General features: G+C 53.7%; 1 protein-coding gene across 2 annotated transcripts in view; it reads right to left on the bottom strand.

The window, feature by feature from the left end:
- The window catches only part of KMT5B (lysine methyltransferase 5B), a 56,288-nt gene extending 55,807 nt beyond the window's left edge, over positions 1 to 481 (bottom strand). The window contains exon 1 of one of the 2 annotated variants that reach the window (XM_049642018.1): positions 215 to 481. The gene's annotated coding sequence lies outside the window, so the exon portion shown is untranslated. The remainder of the gene's footprint in view (positions 1 to 214) is intronic. The other variant, XM_049642003.1, reaches the window with a different exon arrangement.
- Between the last annotated feature and the right edge of the window lie 13,126 nt (positions 482 to 13,607).

Below are 13,607 nucleotides of genomic sequence, written 5' to 3'. Positions count from 1 at the left end.
GATCCGCGCTGCCGGGCGGCACTTTCCCGGCCCCCCAGAAAATTAATCACCAAAATATAATTCCCGAGAAAAATGGAGAGTAAAATCCAAGATGGCGGCGCCTGCCGCCGCAGCACCGTCCGCTCCATCCGCTGCCGGGAAATAAGTCCCAGCCGCGGCCGGAGCCCCCCGCCCCCACCGCGCCGCGCCCCCGCGTCCCCGCGCCCGGCCTCACCTCGCCTCTCGCGCGGCCGCGGCGCCCCAGAGGCCGCCTCCGCCGGGGGTCCGCGTCCCGGGTCCTGGCGCCGCGCGCGCCGCCGCCGGTGTCCGGGCGCCTTCACCTCATAGCCCCGGAGCCTCGCCTCTCGCGCCGCAGACGCGTCGCCGCCCCCGGTGAGCCGCCCGGACGCCGCCCGGGAACGGTGGAAGGACACGAAAAGGAGTGCCCTCGGCCGGGCGGAGGGACACCACGCCGCCTCGCGCCACCCCTGCCGCCTCTGTTGCTTTTACGGGCCTCGCGGGGGGGGGGGGGGGGGAGGCGGAGAAACACGGGCAGGAAACGAGTTCCTCGCTGGGTGCTCCCGGCGGCGGAGGGACAAAAAGCGAATTTTGAGGGAGGCCAGCCGAGTCGTCCCCTCGCTTCGCCCGCGGCGGAGGGATCCGCGCTGAGGGTCGGCAGGGATCCCTCCGCCCCTCGCTGCCCTTTAAATCGCGGCTGGAGGCGGCGTCGCCGCGCGCCCCTCGGGCGCCACCCCGGCTCCGCGCCGCGTTGCGCTCTCGTGCCCTGCGAGGCCTGTGCGCCTGGTCCCCCGTGCGGGCCCTCCGCGCCGCTGCACCCGCCGGGGAACAGCTCCTGAGCCCGGGCGGGGGGCAGCGCCGAGGGACGGGCGGACGGGTGGGCGGGCTCGCTCCTCGCCCCCCGGGGTGCCGGTGGCGCCGAGGGGAGGTGGCCCCACGCAAGGCGAGCTTCTTTGTTGTGAGAGTGGGTGTCGTCGGAGGCGGATACACCCTTAATGACCGCATGGGGAGCCTGAGCATCCCCACGCGTAGTGTGGGAGGGAGCGTGCACTCACCAGGCCGCTGGCTCCCCGGCGTCAGCAGGCCGGCCGTGTCTTGAGCACCTACTGTGTGCCTGCCCGGCTCGCCGTGAAACCGGGCCGCCGCCGCTTCCCTCCCCGCCGAAGGTGCGGCCCCCCGCCCCCCTCCCCGGGACCTCAGGCAGGTGCGCAGGATGCCGAGGCTCTGGCACACTCCAGGTGCCGCGCCGCGGTTAGAGGTCGAAGCACCGCCCTTCGGGCCCCGCAGCCTGAAAATAGTGGCTACAGAATTACAGTAACGAGAGTGGCACGTATACGGCCTTTACTGCCCAGTGGGCACCTCGCTCGGGGCTTTGATGCCCCGTCTCGCGGACTCTCCACCGCAACCCCCAGGAGGTGGGGACTGGGGCGGTTCTCGCTGACGCTGGAAACTAAGGCGCAGCGGGTAGGCGACCCCGAAGACAGCTAGTCCGGGTGTGAGCCGGAGCCCTTCTCCGGTACTCCGGTGAAGAATGTGGACCTCAAGAAGGCCATTGGCCACACAGGGGGCAAACGCACGGAGGGGGTGCCTGAAGGTGTCCCCCTGGGCGGCGGAGACCCGAAGGGTGGGTTGGGGTGTGTTAGGGAAAGGGGGCGATTAGGAATCGTGGGGCCAACAAGTTCAAAGGCTTGGCGGGGAGGGGAGAGGCGGGAAGAGGCTCTGGCCTCTGGAACTGAGGGAAGCCCAGCCTAGCTCCTACAGGGACAGGTTGGCAGGGCAGGTGGATAGACGGATCCCAGGAAGAGCCCCGTGTCTGCCTTGGTTTCCCCTGCACCCCCAGAGCCTGGCGCAGAAAAGGCACACCGTAACAGATGATTCAGTGGATGGCCCCAAGGGCTGTGGGCCAACTAACACAGGTGCTTACGTCATTTTCCCTCCTTGACCTTGAGTGGTAGACACCATGCTTATTATTCCTTCCACAGATGGGAAACTGAGGCACAGTGATTTACCAAGAGCCTGTGTGTAACAGGCAGAGGCAGGTCTAGATGTTCAAAACCAAAGCTCCTCCCACTGCCAGCACCTTCCTGCCCCACTTCCCCCTCCGGAGGCCAACTGGGCTTTGGGGGGGTGGGGGGGGCGGGGTGGCCGAGAGTGTGGGCAGAGTCTCACCACCCCTCAAGTAAAGCAGACCCGGGCACATAGCCCGGATTCTACTGGATCAGAATTCACCTTGCCATGGTCCCCTCTGCAGACACAGCTAACAAACGATGACTTGGGTTTTGTTGTTAGTTTCCGATTTGTCATTAAACTTTCTTTCTGAGATTTTCATAGTGCTTGCTTCCAAATACTCAAGTTACATTCCAGAAACACTGAGATTGCCTTGGCCACCCCTCCCCCACCGGATGCCCACAGGAGGCGTGTACACCAGGGAAAGGGTGGACCATCTGCCTGCAATGGGCAGCCGCAGCCCCGTGTGGGTCTTGGTGCCCAGGCCCCAAGTCCAACCATGCCTGAGCAGCTCTAAACAACCCTGAACACAAGTGTCCTCCCCACGCCAAGCTTCCAGAGTTCACCCCAACACAGACCCCCGGGACTGACGCTCAAACCCCCACCCCTATAAAGCCCCCTGGACCCCCAAGATGCTGGCACCTCCATTTATTCATGGCCCAGGGCCAGGCCAAGTGTTCTGGGCAGTGACTTGCAAGGGAGCAGGCCAGGCTCACAGCCTGGCAGGAGAGCTGGGTGGGTAGACCCCAGCACAGCGTCCTCTCAGGCTCCCTAGTTCTGGATGCATCCCTCCCTCCATCCCTTCCACCCCACCCCCGCATTGCTGGCTGCTCTCCCAGCCTCAGGGGTGGCTCGGGGGTGGGCCAGAGTTCTTGGCACAGCTTAGATGGGGCTCAGGACCTTGATGAAGCCATGATAAAGGGAGGCCAGGGCTAAGCTGGGCAGAGGGCACAGCCTGGGGCAGTCCTCCTGGGGGAGACTGGAAATTTGACTTCCCTACAGTGAGCATGGCCAGCTGGAGACCTCCTGCTGCCAGCTGGCAGGGGAGGGGTGGACGGGGGACAGGAAGTCGTGTGGCCAGACACCTGCCCAGCCCCCGTGTGATAGGAGGCACTGGCATTTACACCGCGAAGCCTCTGGATGCCCCAGAGTGGAAGTGCTAAGCCACAGAGGCAGGGGGGCCCCCACCAGGCCTGGACAGATGGAAAGATATTAACAACTCCAAAGAAAGACTGAGTTGGCGGAAGGGGCCCGGCCAGCCCCGGAAGCTCCGGGAGTGCCGGCCCAGCCCCGAGCTGACCTGGGAGTGGCACCCTTGCCAGGGCACTGGCTGAGGCCACAGAGCCTGTTCCGGTCCTCCCAGCAGGGCCCCGGGGCACTCCAGAGACCCGGTCTGGTCCCACCAACCCTGCATCACTCTCCAGTTTCCCCTCTTCGAATGCCGGGTTCACCCAGCGACTGGCTGGCAGGGATTTGCTTAGTGGAATCTTGTGTCCGCAGGGAGGGCCTGCAGGTCAGGCTGACCCCAGAATTCCAGGCTGGGTGGCGGTGGCTTCTTGTAAATTGATGTGTTGACTTTTGAGCTCTGCATATGAGTCTCACCAGTCCCCCACCCCTACCCAGAAGACAGGTCTGTCCTGATGAGAGCAGGTGTCCAAGACCAGCGGGAGAAGGACAGGGAGCATACCCAGGACCATCCTGGTGACCCCGTTGGATGGCTGCTGGCTCCCCGGCCAGCTGCCTAAGCACCACTAGGCCCCCTGCCCCATCCCTGCCTTCCACCTGCCCTCACACCGCTCACCCCTCCTTTGCCAGATGAGGAGACGGAGCCTCTGAAAGACCAGGTGACCTGCCCACGGCCACATAGTCAACAGCAACAAGACTTTACGGCAGCTTCGACCAGGGGCACAGGTCTGACCTGGATTTGAACCCCAGCTCTGCAGCTTACCAGCCATGTGATTTGGGGCAAACGATGCAGCCGGTCTACACCCCATCCCTTCACCTGTGAAACGTGCCGGTCCTTGGTCTGCCCAGATCTCACTCGTATCTTTAAAATCGTCCATACGCTGGGGCGCCTGGGTGGCTCAGTCGGTTAACCGTCTGAGTTCAGCTCAGGTCATGACCTCGCGGTCCGTGGGTTCGAGCCCCACGTCGGGCTCTGTGCCGACAGCTCAGAGCCTGGAGACTGTTTCGGATTCTGTGTCTCCCTTTCTCTCTGCCCCTCCCCCACTTGCACTCTATCTCCCTCTGCCTCAAAAATAAATAAACATTAAAAAAATTGTTTTAATTAAATCATCCACATACTTCACACCCAAATTCTGCTCTCCAGCCTGGCCGCCGCCTCTGAACTCCTGACTCCACCGCTTAGGTGTTTAACGGGCATTTCACGTATAGCTTGGCTAAAACTGAACACACGCAGCCACGCACGCGCACACCGGCACCTGGGTGTCCTGGGATTCATGTCCACCTGGGACACTCAGGCCCCAGGTACAGCCTTGGGCCCCTGAGGGATGGTGCTCTTTCGGGTCCCCACCTCCAACAAAAAGATCGGCTGTGACGACCCCTGTCCTCACACATGCTTAGAAGAAAACAGAAAGGGGCAATGGGCGGCTGAAAATCTGGCGCCCTCAAGGTCAGGAGAGCATAATCTTACTATTCTTTTAATAATTTCAAATGTATAGGAAGTTTCTGAAGATAACAACAAAGAATTCTTTTTCCTGAACTGTCTATAAGTCGCTACCCAGTTGCTCCGTGCCCTCAGAGCACATTAGGGTGTATTTCCTTCCAACTGAGATATCCTCCTACAAAACCAGACCACGGTGATCAAAGTCAAGAGGCTACATCGATAGGTTGCTGCCGTTCAATCTTCGGATCGCATTCAGATCTTCCCAATGGCAACAATAATGTCCTTTATAGCAAGGGGACTCATCCAGGATCTGAGTTCCCACGGTTGTCAAATCTCTTCAACTTCCTTCTGGAACATTCCACACTTCTTTCTGTAACCTGCATGCCTTTGGCACTCCTGAAGGTTACAGGCCAGTTATTTTGTAGGACGTCCTTCAGTTTAGGTTTCTCAGATGGTTCCTTATGGTTTGGTTAAGGTCAGGTGTCCTGGGTGGGAATGATGCAGGAGGGAGGCTGTGTTCTCATTGCGTCCCATCAGGTGGTGGAGGGTTTCCATTTGCCCGGTAGCTGATGACGTCCACTCCGGTCACCTGATGAAGGGATAGCTGTCAAGCTTCCCCACTGGAGAGTCACTTGTTTTCCGTTTGAGCTAAGTAAGTATTCTGTGGAGAGGTACTTTAAGGGGATGCAAAGATTCTGTTCCTCATCAAACTTCCAACGTATTAATATGTATCGGTATAGACTTATGGGTTCCTGTTTTTTTCAATAGGTTGTAATCTGTTCCCCCTCTCCCTTTCTGTCTTCCTCCTCTCTTCAAATATTTTTGTGGCATCTTAATTTATAGGCGCCCGAAACTGATAACAGCACAAACGCCAATCAACAAAAGAATGGGGACAAACTGTGGTCTATCCATGTGATGAAAACCTACTGAGAAATAATAGTGAATGAGTTACAACACGGATGAATTTCAAAAAACATTTATGTTGAGGTAATAGAAGCCAGAAACCATAGAGTAGAAATTGATGTCAAATACGTGGGGTCCCAGAAAACAACAACAACAAAAACAAATCTATGGGGATAGAAATCTGAAGAGTCATTTGCCTCTGGGCAGGTGGGAGAAACTTCCGGTGTGATGGAAACATTCTATATCCAGGGCGCTTTGGTGGCTCAGTTGGTTAAGCATCTGACTTCGGCTCAAGTCATGATCTTGCAGTTTGTGAATTTGAGCCCCACATCGGGCTCTGTGCGGGCAGCTCAGAGCCTGGAGCCTGTTTCAGATTCTGTGTCTCCCTCTCTCTCGGCCCCTCCCCTGCTCGCTCACGCTCTCTCTCTCTCTCTTTCTTTCTCCAAAATAAATGAACGTTTAAAACAATTTGTTTTAATTAAAAAACAAAATTCTATATCCAAGGGTGGTTACCTGGGAAGGAAGGCTGTGAAATCTCTCAAGCTGGATGTCTAAATTCTGTACAAATTACTCCATGTAAATTATACTCTCAAAAAAGGGGGGGGGGGCGGCTGGGTGGGTCAGTCGGTTAAGCGTCCGACTTCAGCTCAGGTCACAATCTCGTGGTCTGTGAGTTCGAGCCCCGCATCAGGCTCTGGGCTGATGGCTCAGAGCCTGGAGCCTGCTTCCGATTCTATGTCTCCCTCTCTCTCTGCCCCTCCCCCGTTCATGCTCTGTCTCTCTCTCTCTGTCTCAAAAATAAATAAACGTTAAAAAAAAATAAAAAAAGAAAAGAGGGGGGATTCTGGGGGCGGGGGGAGTCAATTGAGCGGGCCACTGCTCAGGGAAAACTTCTCCAGTTTTTCCATGACTTGTCCTGTAACTGAGTACATTCTGCAAAATAGTGTTTCCTTGGGTGTTTCCCAGACGTCGCTTCTGAGAATGACCCAGGTTCAATGCGCAGGCTCAGGGTCCAAAGTGCAGGTGAGGGAAGATCCTCCCTCCTCCCTCTGCTCCTCCCTCTGAGCACAGTGCTGGCTATTGCTGGGGGTTAAGTGACGGGGGGCAGGGAAACTGCTCCTGCTCCTAAGAGACTTGATGGAAGCTTCCACCACCAGGTGAGCTTACCCACCGCAGGCCCTCGGGCGTCTCCCAGCTGCTGTCTGGCCTAGACTGGACTCGAAGCCTCCAGCCAATTTTCAGTTGCCCTTGGCTTTCCTGGCCAGGGTATTGTATCCTGCATGAGGCATCAGGGTTTTCTCTATTTCATCGCCCTTAATTCCCTCATCATTCCTCACAGATACGCTTTGGGCTATTGGCTTTTCCCTCGGTAAATTCCTAGGGCGGGTGTTTTCAGAATCAAAAGTAGAGATGATTTTCCTCTAGAGCATTCTGGGTGGCCAGGCAGAGAAGGGGAATGGGGCCGAGGCCCTGGGCATTCAGAGTGGAGACCCTGGCTTCAGAGTTAGGGGCCCCTTGGAGGTTCGAGAAAGCCTTAGGGTAGAGAAGGGAGCTAGCTCACCAAGGGGGAAAGAAGGGGCTTTGACTCTCTCACTGTGAGATCATTTTTTTTTTTTTAATTTTTCTTCTTTAGCAATCGCTACATCTAACGTGGGTCTCGAACTCATGACTCTGAGATCGAGAGTCACATGCTCTTTCGACTGAGTCAGCCAGGCGTCCCTGTGAGATCATTCTTGGTCTTTAATCAAAGAGTAAAAGAGAGGCCCCTGGGTGGCTCAGTCAGTTCAGTGTCTGACTCTTGACTTCAGCTCAGGTCATGATCTCATGGTTTGCGAGATCGAGCCCCATGTCAGCGCAGAGCCTGCTTGGGATTTTCTCTCTCCCTTACTCTGTTCCTCCCTTGCTTGTGCGCTCTCTCTCTCTCTCTCTCAAAATAAATAAATAAACTTAAAAAAAAAAAAAGAAAGAAATGTGACAAGTCCCCAGTGAGCCAACTGAAAGAATAAGCGACAAAGAGAATCTTTCTTTGTCCCCTCAATCCACAAGCATAAAATCTACTCCCCAGCCCCCAGGCGTTGCCCCCGGAGGTGCCCAGGCCTTGGCAAGGACCCTCAGGAGACAGAACCTTCTGTGACCCAGACTAGAGCTCAGTTTGGGGCGTGAGTTGGCCTGAGCCAGCTGGGGGAACCAGCAAGAACTTTCTGGAGAGAAGGAGGTCTCTAGGGGAAGGCCAAGTGAACATGCTGATACATCCAGCGGGTGTGGGGCAAATGCGCCCCAGGGTGTTACACGCAGTGGCTCGGCAGGCCGGGCACAGGTTCCACCCACACTCCTAGCGCCACCCTCGGCAGCCGCGGCCACACTCTGGTCCAGGTCCCTGGCCTCCTGCATCTGTGGCTGTGGAGGTAGAACTGGTTGTACGGGATCTCGATCCAGCCTGATCCCAGGCACAGACTCTTCGTAGGGCAGACCTCTTTCCGCCAAGCAAAGGAGAATCTTTCGATCTGGAAAGGGCTCGGCTCAGAGGGAGGTGACTGTCTTCCTCATTTGTATTCGTTTCCTGTGGCTTGAAACAACAGAAAATTATTCTCTCACAGTCTGCAGGCCAGAAGTCCAAAATCAAGGTGTGGGCAGGGTGCTCCCTCTGGGAGCCCTAGGAGAGGATCCTTCCTGTCTCTTCCAGCTGCTGGGGGCTCCTTGCCTCTTGGCTGCGTGCCTCCAGCCTCTGCCTCTGTCTCTGCACGGCTCCTCCCCCATGTGTCTCTCTGTGTCAAATCCCCCTTACCTCTCTTTTATGGCAGTTGTCATTGGATTTAGGGCCCACCGAGAGCATCCAGAATGATCTATCTCCCCTGGAGAGTCTTAATTAAAATTATATCTGCAAAGATGCTTTTTCCAAATGAAGTCACGTTTGCAGTGACACAGACATATCTTTTGCCGGGGAGGGGGCGCCAGTCAACAAAACTCCATCATTATCTTTTTTGATGCCTGCATTGTCCCCAATTGGGCCGATGGGAACCAATTCATACTGGCTTTGGCCCCATTTTATACGCCTCTGTTGTTCTTTGAGCCTCTGCCCCAGGAACAGTCATTTCTTCAAGGAGCAGCCAAGCTCTGGGTCCCAGGCACGCCCAGGGCCACGGAGCTGCTCCCTGGCCCTCTCGATGGACCCAGCCACAGACCACGCATGTCTGTGTATGCGTCTGTACATAAATATGACATACATTGGCATATACGTAATCTGCACACACATTGACATCTATATTTCTTTACCTAAAAATGTATAAACGCAGATTTCAATCTAATTCCAATACAGAACTATAGGTTCATTTTCATTTTTCTCCCTTTCCGTGTTTGTGACTCCCTTCACCAACAGTTAGGATCCGTGACTACTGTCTTTGTCCGAGCTGCTAAAATACAACACCACAGGCTAGGAGGCTTAAACAATAGACATTTATGAACAACATCTATTTCTCACGATTCTAGAAGCTGGGAAATCCAAATCAAGGTGCGAGCAGACTGCGTGACCCTGCGTGAGGACCTGCTTCCTGGTTCACAGTCCGCCATTTTCTTGCTGTGTCCTCACTCAGCAGAGGGGACGAGGGAGCTCTCTGGGGTCTCTTGTAGGAGGGCACCGATTCCATTCATGAGGCCTCCTCCCTCACGTCCTGGTCGCCTCCCCAAAGCCCCACGTCCCGATGCCATCACCCTGGGTATGAGGTTTCTGTATATGAATTTGGGGAGGGGGGGGTCACAGACGTTCGGTCGTTACTTACTTTGGTTGCCCCAGATTTGGCCAGTGGAAACCCCTTCAAGATGGCACCTGCCCCTTTGGACATGTTCCTGTTATTCTTAGAATACTTCTTACTTTGCGAAGTCACGAGAAATCTTAGGATCAACTTGTACTTTCCCCGCCCCGCTCCTTGAACCAGTCATTTCTGTAAGAAGAGCTGCTTTCTGTTGGTGGAGAATGGATTTAGAAAGCAAGGCCTTGGTGCCAGGCAGGTTCATTTCCCCCGGTGTATCATTGTTTCTAGGCTATCTTAGCTTCTAGGCTTATCTTACATGGCAGAAAATATACGGGAGTCACAGAACACACAGACATACACGTACATATTTCACATATAACTATTATCGTTTCTACACAGTCTGTCAGTCAAAAACGATGGTGGCTCAGTCGGGTAAGCGTCTGACTTCAGCTCAGGTCACCATCTTACGGTTGGTGAGTTCGAGCCCCGCGTCGGGCTCTGCGCTGACAGCTCAGAGCCTGGAGCCTGCTTTGGGTTCTGTGTCTCCCTCTCTCTCTGCCCCACCTCTGCTTGTGCTGTCTCTGTTTTTCAAAAAACCAGACCAAACAAAAAAACCCGATGAGTTCATCTCCCTTCCCCAATGGTGAGAGGCCTGACTCCCATTCACCTCAATCGATGTACTCATTATTTGCTCGAGTCTAAAAGACACAGAAGGCAGCTTCAAAATTACCGACCCACTCTACCATAGAAAGCAACCCTGTTAACAGGAGTTCAATGTCTGTTTCTGTGATTCGTTCAGGTTGTTGGATGCATGAGGGGTTTGCTCCTTTTTTCTTTTAACAAGTTTATTTTTTTCAAGTAGATTCTACACGTAACACGGGGTCCCAGCTCAGGACCTGGGATCAAGAGCCACTTGCGCCACCAACCGAGCCGGCCAGGCGCCCCCGGGGGTTTGCTGAGTTTTATTGCTGAGAAGTGATTTCTTGCCATGCCTACGGCGAGTAGATTCCATGACTCGTCCGCCTCTCCCCCGGCGGTGGACTTTTGGATTGCCTCCGGTTTGGGGTGCCGTGAATGCAACCACCAGGAGCATTCGCGCACAGGTCTTTTTGTGGGGACATATTTTCACTTCTCTTGGGTAGATATCTCTGAGTAGAATGACTGCGTCAAAGGGTAGGTGTGTGTTTAATTATGAGACACCGCCACACCTTTCCCCAAGGGACGGCACGGTCCTCCACCCCCACCGGCACAGTGGGAAGGTTCTGTTGTCTCGCATCCTCACCTGCATTTGATATGATACTGTCGGTCTTTTTAGTTTGGGTCTGGCCATTTTAGGGGGTGTGGAATAATATTTCATTGTGCTCATAGTTTGCATTTCTCCGATGACTAAGGGTGCCGAGCATTCTTTTTACGAGCTCATTGTCCATTGTGTATCTTCCTTTGGCAAAGTGTCTGTTCCAATCTTTGGCCAACTGTTTAACTGGATTTTGTCTTATCATTAGTGAGTTATAAGCATTCTTTATTTATGTGGATACAAGTTTACCTGTGTGTGTGTGAACCACCTTATTCTAAAAACTTGGACAAGTTAGATGAGATGGGCATATTTCTGGAAAGACAAAGTACTATGGACAACAAAGAAGAAATAAAAAATTGAATAGCCCAATACGTGTACCTATCAAAGTAATCAAATTCATTATGAAAAACTTTGTCCGGGTGCCTGGGTGACTCTGTCAGTTAAGCGTCCGACTTCGGCTCAGGTCATGATCTCAGGGTCTGTGAGTTCGAGCCCCGCATCAGGCTCTGTGCTGACAGCTCGGAGCCTGGAGCCCGGTTCGGATTCTGTGTCTCCCTCTCTCTGACCCTCCCCCTCTAGTACTCTGTCTCTGTCTCTGTCTTAAAACTAAAATACACACACACACACACACACACACACACACACACAAAGAAAAACTCTGTCTCTCGTTCTCTTTCTTTCTCACACACACACACTCACACACATGCACACTCTCCAGGCCTAGATGTCTTCACTGGTCCATTCTAGTGTTTATTTAAGGGAGAAATAGTATAAGTCTCATACAAACTGTTTCAGAACACAGAAGAGAAGGGAATACCTTCCAACTCATTCGGTAAACCTAGCTCCATCCCAATGCCCACATCTGACAAAGACGTTGCAAGAAAATAAAACAGCACACCATCTTTCATGACACACGGGCAAATATTCTTTCCATTTAGAAAACGAGTTTATTTAAATATAAGGCCAAAGTGTTTGAGGCCATCAACAGGAAAATGGGCAACATCCCTGGCAGGGAAAGGGGCATATTTAGTGGAAAGAGCCCTGCCGTCGCTGATGCTCGGAACTGGATGCCAGAAATTCCACCGCTGTGGTCCCCTCCCCCAGCCCAGCGGTGGTGGGGGAAGGGGGTGAGGCCACAGTGCGGATGAGAGTGGGGACCGAGGCCTGGCTTCGAACTCCTCACCCTCTAGTCACTCCAGTAAGGAAGAGATGTGCTCTGCATTCATCCCTTCATTACACAAATATTTACGGACCGTCTCCTTTCTGCCAGGACCTACGCTAAGTAAGGGCTAGGGACAAAGTGACTCTTGCTGTCATCGTGCTTCCAGTCTCCTGGATGAGACAGAGCCAAGGCGAAAAGACCCTTGGGGAGAAGGAGGGAGGCAGGGTGGGGCCGAGGAGGGCGGGGCCGAGGAAGAGAACTGTTTCAGAAGCAGCCACAGCCCAGCTCCACCCGGGGCCTCCTGGGACCTCAGCGGGCACAGGTACCAGGCCCTCCCAGGCCAGCCCTGGCTGCTCTCCTGCAGGTGTGGACGCTCCTCCTCCAGGAAGCCTTTGTCCCCCCATCTCAAACAGTCCAGAGCCAGCGTTGAAGACACCTGGTCATTGGCACCCTGCTGGGACCTGGGAGGGCAGGCTCCAGGCAGAAGGCAGGTGGCAGGTCGTGGAAAGAGATCCTGGCTTCATTCCCCTGGGTGCTGGCCACCAGGGAGCTCAGGAGGACGAAAGGGCCTCAGGGAAACAGAGCCAGCCCATCTCCTGGCCTTGAGGGAGGGCTCTTCCGTGCAAATATTCTTAATAATATATATTAGCAAAATAAACCCAGCGATATGCACGAAAGATAAAACCACATGATGGCAGGGGCGCCTGGGTGGCTTCATCTGTTAAGCGTCCAACTCTTGATTTCAGCTCACGTCGTGAACTCACGGTTGTGAGATCCAGCCCTGCGTGGGGCTCCTTGCTGGGTGAAGAGTCTGCTTGAGAATCTCCTCCCTCTCCCTCTGCCCTTCTATCCCCCCACCATCTCAAATTTAAAAAATAATAATAAAAACAAAAAAAACCCACAGCTGATATCACACTTCATGGTTAAAGAGCATTAGGCTTTCTGCCTGGATGGGGAACACACTGGCTACATTTACGCCCACACTTCTGCTCAACACATACCCCAGGGCCTGACCAGTGCAATAAGGTAAGAGAGAAACTTAAACAAAAACTTTTAACTTTTATTTATTTTTGAGAGACAGAGCATGAGCTGGGGGAGGAGCAGAGAGAGAGGGAGACATAGAATCCCAAGCAGGTTCCAGGCTCCGAGCTGTCAGCACAGAGCCTGACCCAGGGCTCAAACCCATGAACCGTGAGATCAGGACCTGAGCTGAAGTCAGACGCTCAACCGACTGAGCCACCCAGGCGCCCCAAGAGAAAAATTTTAAAGCATAAAGATTAGAAAGGAAGAAGTAACCGTCCCTGCTAGTAGATAGCATGATTATTTACATAGTATATCACATAATAACAACTCGTTAGTAGAACTAATGCATGAATTTAGAAAAGTCACAGAATACAAGGTCAGTCTAAAAAAATCAAGCGTATTTCTCTAAACCAACAACAAACTGTAAAAAGAAATTTTAAAAACAATTTCATTTACAACAACATTTAATCCTTAGGGCTAAGTTTCACAAACGCTATGCAAGACCTCCATGTTAAAAATTGCCAGACGTGTCTTAGAGAAACAAAGGAAGACCCAATTAAATGGAGAGAGATATCCTCTCTATGGATTAGACGAGAACAAAGGACTCAGTTCAAAAAATGGACAACAAATCTGGGGCGCCTGGGTGGCTCAGTCGGTTAAGCGTCCGACTTCGGCTCAGGTCACGATCTCATGGTCCGTGGGTTCGAGCCCCGCGTCGGGCTCTGGGCTGATGGCTCAGAGCCTGGAGCCTGCTTCCGATTCTGTGTCTCCCTCTCTCCCTGCCCCTCCCCATTCATGCTCTGTCTCTCTCTGTCTCAAAAATAAATAAAAATGTTAAAAAAAATT

The sequence above is a fragment of the Panthera uncia genome, chromosome D1 (genome assembly GCF_023721935.1).
Source record: "Panthera uncia isolate 11264 chromosome D1, Puncia_PCG_1.0, whole genome shotgun sequence".
Lineage (NCBI taxonomy): Eukaryota > Metazoa > Chordata > Mammalia > Carnivora > Felidae > Panthera > Panthera uncia.
The sequence above is the reverse complement of the archived record's forward strand: the minus strand, read 5'-3'. Positions and strand labels throughout refer to the sequence as shown.